Source organism: Anabrus simplex, chromosome X (assembly GCF_040414725.1).
Source record: "Anabrus simplex isolate iqAnaSimp1 chromosome X, ASM4041472v1, whole genome shotgun sequence".
Lineage (NCBI taxonomy): Eukaryota > Metazoa > Arthropoda > Insecta > Orthoptera > Tettigoniidae > Anabrus > Anabrus simplex.
In genome coordinates this window covers 33456819-33462818 of record NC_090279.1, presented here as the reverse complement: position 1 = coordinate 33462818, position 6000 = coordinate 33456819, and positions in this window count along the sequence as shown.

Here is a 6000-nt window from a genome sequence, read left to right as displayed (position 1 = left end):
TTGACTACATCCTTGTGAGAGAGTGAAATCTCGAAGTTGTTCTAGAGATAACAGTTGTCCCTTATTAAATCCTCGCGATGCAACAAAGACCAGTCATCTAAGCTGCGGATAAAGTCACCAAGAGCCCAATACTTCTCAGGAAATAGACAAATTGGGATCAAATGGTTGCCCCTGAAAAAGGAGACTAACGTCGTTGCAGAAGTTACAGAGTCACAAATCACCATAGTTGAAGTGAGCCGGACGTAAATGAAAGACGCCTTTCGCTCTATTCCTGGAATAATTAAGTCAGGGCGACGACACCGAAGGATTAAACATGACATGTGGCTAAGGAATGAAGATGTTAAATATGCAGTACGGTTGAAGAAGCAGCTGTACCACAAGTTTCTTGCTCGTTGGAATGCCTACGAGGCTGCCACTCGTAAAATGAAGGAGGTATTTGCCGTAACATAATCAAACCGGTTAGCAGGACTATATGTTAAACATGACATGCGCGAATTCGAGCGGAATTTTAACGGCTAGTCCAATCGAGCCAACGCAAAACGTCAGAAGTCCAACGTTTTTACGGCATCAATGAGGAAAAAGACGATTTGCTACTGGACAGGCGGGAAGCGCGAGTACACTGGTGGAACTATTTTGACAACATCTCAATCATGGAATTTCCGTATCTACCAATCCTAATCACCTCCGCTGGGAAGGTCCAACGTAGGAAAATGACGTCACTAAAGTCCAGACTATGCTGAAGGAAATGATATCAGGGAAAGCCATCTGCCCCGATTATCTTCCAGCAGTGTTATTTCTCTCAATGGGGGGATGCAGCAGTGTGGCTAAAGCAAGCTTTTCAGCCATATCATCAAATAAGGTCATAAACAAACAGACTGGCGACGGAGTATCAATTCAGAAATAAGGGAATCCCTGGCGATTTTTCTAATCACGGCCCGAACATACTTCTGAGCCTCGCAACGAGAGACTTAGAACAAATCTTCGACAAAAGGATTAGCGATTTAGCCAAACATACAACAAGCCAAGCTGGATTTGTGTAAAATTGTGGCGCAATAGGAGAAACCCATGTTGCCGGACTATTACTTGAGAAACACTGTGAAAAAAGTAAGAGGCTTCATGACAAATTTCTGGACCCTTAGAAGCCCTTCCATCGGGTACTTCATGACCTAATCAGTCAGCCCTACAAGTACATGGCATTCCAGAGCACCTTGCTGAGAGGGTATAATTGCTCTACAAAGAACAAATGAGTTGTGTTCAAGCTGCCGCAGGAGCGTCTGATGACTTCCGCATAACTGTAGGAGTCCATCAAGGCCCCGGCTTATCACCAGTGCAGCTTATTCTTGTGATGGACATAATTACCACAAACCTGCGCAGTCCAATACCATGGACACTTCTCTAAGCAAATGATATCATTTGGCTGAAGAGAATAAGCTAGACCTGCAGCGACAAACAGAAGACTGGAACAATCGAGTAGCGCAATAAGCCCCGCGCCTCAACAAGAACAAGACAGAATACATTGCATTAAATCGTCGAGAAGTTGGAACCATGCATGTTGACGTTGAAGATATAGCACGAGTAGAGATATTTAAGTATATTGGCTCCACAATCTATGATTATGGCCAACTTACTGATGAAGTCAACTTAAGGATATACAAAGCCTGACTGAAGTGGAGAATGACAACAGGCGCCCTTCCGAACTTTCGACAAAGGGCCATCTCTAAACTAAGTTCTACCGAACTGATATCTGCCCTATCGATATCCATCCTGTCGTTTTCTACGGCAACGAATGCTGCCCAGCTCTAGAGGTAGAACGCCAAATAAGCATCATGGATACGAAGTTGCTTAGGTGGAAGGCTGGCATAACTAGACTAGATCACATTTCAAATGATGTTATTAGAAAACGTTTTGGCATTGCAGCGATCCAGAAGAAAATTGGGGAAAGGCGTGTGCGCTGGTTTGGTCATGTGTTGCGTGTAGAGGACGATACATTGGGAAAGTCAGAGTATTACACAGAAAGTCGGTGAAAAGAGGCGCTAGGGACGAACCAGACAGCATAGACTGATAAAGTGCACAACGGCCTGAAAGATGGAAGACTACATGCAGACATGGCCCGAGACCGAACTAACTGGAGTCAATGAACCACAACACCGGACCCTGCCACCAGATGCAGACTGATGAATATTCTGTTACAAAAATGGAATGCAAAGGACAGTTTACACATCCTAACATTCAAATTAGTTTATTGTATGTTCAAATTTTCTCCCCTAAAGCCTATGTCCGATATCTATAAAAACTTATTTTCACAAAATAGTGTTTGAAAGGCTGAAAGCTTCTCAATTTCGTGTTTAAGTGACTCCTATAAATGCATTGTGAAGAAAAATTTATAACTCAACAAAATAAAAAATGGATATATCTGTGTTAAATGGGAAGGACAGTTTGAATATCCGGTGAAATTCTATGAGTACTGTGCCGTTACATTGCCAAACACCACAACAACAACCATAACGGCCAGCCCAAGGTATGAACTAGCAGTTACACAACTGCACCATTTCGTAAGAAATAAGTGGAAGCTTAATCAGACACTATACACTCCTTCCAACAACAAGAGAACAAGAAAAACTTACCTTAACAAGTGGAGAAGTGTCACAACAAACCGTGGATAATTTAAATTAACCCCTGTACTGGACATCACAACACCAAAAAGTGAAAGAAAGAACCACAACATACCTTTAGGAAGATAAAATAATTTAATCTTGATACCCAAAGTAGAACAACCTTTTTTTTATATAACAATAAAATTAAATAAAACCGTCCATAGCAGAGAAAAACAAACAATAATATAAGGTAATTAACAACTGAGGAAAACTCCTGAAAATCTGAGGTCGGCCAACCAGAAATAAGTGTAAAAGGTACATGACTACATGATAATTACTTTAAGTGAGTAGTGCCTTTGGGGTGCTTTACAAAGGGTGACCTTCAAAGTACAAGTTTTCTCTTCATTTACTCTTACTTTCATTTAACTTATTAGATTCGTCCGGATAGTGTGATCATGGAGCTTTCGCAAGGGGATCAGGGTAATTACGTCTCGAGTGACATAAACACAAGTAGAATAAACAGACGTTAAGACAGCCGAACAAACACAAACCGGGAAAATATCGAGCCAAGAAAGTTTGGATAAAGTGTTAAAGTCACACAGACACCAAAATAAAATATTTACAAAAGAGACAGAATCCCAAAAACAACCACTACCATCACTACAGAGTAGCTATAGTAACCAACATTCGCCATCAAGAGTTGGCAATGACCAATCACAAAGCATAACATAACATTGGTCGAAACATAAGGAACCCGGAAATTCCTAAACTCTTTCATTTACATTTTACAAGAAAAAATAAAAGGAAAAGCAGGAATAAAATTAAAAGAGACCCAAACTAAATTTCTGATACCCTGGAGAAAACTCACATGGTCCTAAAACCTTTCCAAGAGGTAGAGTTCCTTTGAAGTACATATAGAGGAGATACACCTCATCTCCCAAAACTCCACATTAATAATAATCATAATTTTTCATAATTTCCCAAACTAGATGAAACGTAATACACCTTCATACCACACATATCCAGATCATTAGGATATGTATACTACATATAATTTTTTACAGAGGAAACCCGAAAAACTTGAACAGTTACTGCCTTTTAAATTTTTGAACCAACAACTAGCATTATGGCTTCTTCAAAGGTCTTAAACACACGAAAGTTCTAGAAGAGGGCATGTTTTCCAAAACATCATTCCGGTCTCCGGCGACTAAGTACAATTTAAATGAAGAAGAAACTTACAGTTGCAGAATCAGGCTTGTAGTAACATCAAAGCGTCAGTTGCTCCATACTCACGTAATGATATCACAAAATATTGCATTTACTGCAGAAAGGAGGACGGCCTTCAAAATTTAAAAATTAAACCTTTAGAATGGCTGAAAGCCATCGCACTAATATATTATGTCGGATCCATAATGTGCGCTAAGGCCAAAAGCCGGAGCGAGTGAGTAGCATGTCCTTCCTCCATCATGGTCAAGCTTCTTCTCATTTCATAATGGCCCATTACTCCCTCTGGAAGAGAGCAGTTCAACAAGATGGCGAGGAGCTCCCTGATTGGTTGGAGGCGAGGTCACGTTTCAACCACACCATAACAGATGGCAGCACACAGCAGAATGAGAGTTAAGTATCGAGAGCAAGTCCCAGAGAATAAATTAATTACTTAAGAAATATGATGGTTTACAAGTAGGAGAAATCCAAGTTGAGAATATAAACGTGACACTGTTTTCTACGGCTAATTGGCCAAATCAAAACCGTTCCTTGGGAAAGCAGTTTTAAATCCGTAATAATGCCTCAGTACCTACAACAGGGGAGTCCGTCAGTGTATTCTAGCCTGAATAGAATTTTGCAATTCATATTTCTGCTTACATACGTCATAGACAGCAGACGATCATATTAATCAGTTTGTTATTTTCACTCCGATCACGCCTATAAATATGAAGACCATGGAGGTGTGGCACAAAGTGGTCAGCTCAGGGCCATGTGACACTCAACGCTCTAAAGCTGGAAGGAAGCCACACAACTAAGTGGTTCGTTCAGGACCATGTGTCTCTACACAAACGGAAGTAAGCCTCATCACTATTTAGCTCAGGACGATGTGTCTCTCCACAAATGGAAGGTAATCTCAACACTAATTGGTAACCTCAGAAATACGTGTATTTCCACAAGTAAGCAATTAGGAAATTTTATGAATCTTAAAATCTTTTCTTATGTAATTCAATACCCAACTGGCATGACAAATACTATAGACATTTTAAAGGAAGTCATTTAAGTTGCGGCATGATATTTGTAGACTGCTGAAATGAGAGTGAGGAAACAATAGCGCCTGAGGTGAGATATAAAACAAAGTGGGAAGTAGCAGATAAGATCCGGTCGACTGAATCCTTCAGAAGCATCTAAAATCTATGATGTAAAATGGACTAAGCTACGTAGACAATGGACTGTCCTCTGACATATATGCCAAGGAAAAAGAAGACACATAAAACGCATGTCGCTTTGCTGGTCTCTGCACAAAATACGTTTATAAAGTAGAAAGCTAATTTAGACTCCATCAAAAATAGAAATATGATTTTGTGTGTGAAAAGGATTCATAAGCAACATTTTTACTGGTGGTCATAATACAAGATTGTTCTCTAACGTTGCCTATTGTGTCCTGTTACATATGAATTACAAAGAAACAGAGAGTGTGAGCTGGTACTGGGTAGTTCTGAGGACCGACATGAATATTTCTTGCCATTAGTTGTGAAAGTACAGTAGGAACAAGTCAGTGCATCACATAAGAGCCGAGAAGACCCTAACCACTCACAAAATCAAATAAACCATACAGAATTCGTAGTTTCCATCACAAATCTTGTTTGAAGTCAAACCTTAGGCCACGACTAACCATCGCATGACCTGCTGATACAAAGGCATGGTTAAGAGCACCAAACCGAGACTATAGAATCATTTCCTACGGATTATCAAAGATCATTTCACACAGTAACCAACAAAGGTGTGACAGCAAAAAATTAATTAGCAATGTCACAACTACAGTTCAAAAACACTACTGCATTAAATGTTTTAAAACAGGACATACACTTGTGGTACTTTGTAAGGTCAGTGACAATAATTACAATTTTGAAAGAATATTATATCACTACGTTATTTACCTATTATTATTATTATTATTATTATTATTATTAGCATAGGGCAAAAAGTTAGATACTTATATACAAATATATAGTATTTACAAATATACACAGACAAGAAACATGTTGAGCAGAATGTCCAGTTGAGTGATCCACTGTATGGCTTCCTCTGTTGGTTCCAAAAAGTCACTCGGGCTACCTGTGTAGGAACGTCGTGTACATTCACTTACAATATGGGGATCATCTGCCGAGATGCACCAAAGTCGCACTCTGGTGATGAGATA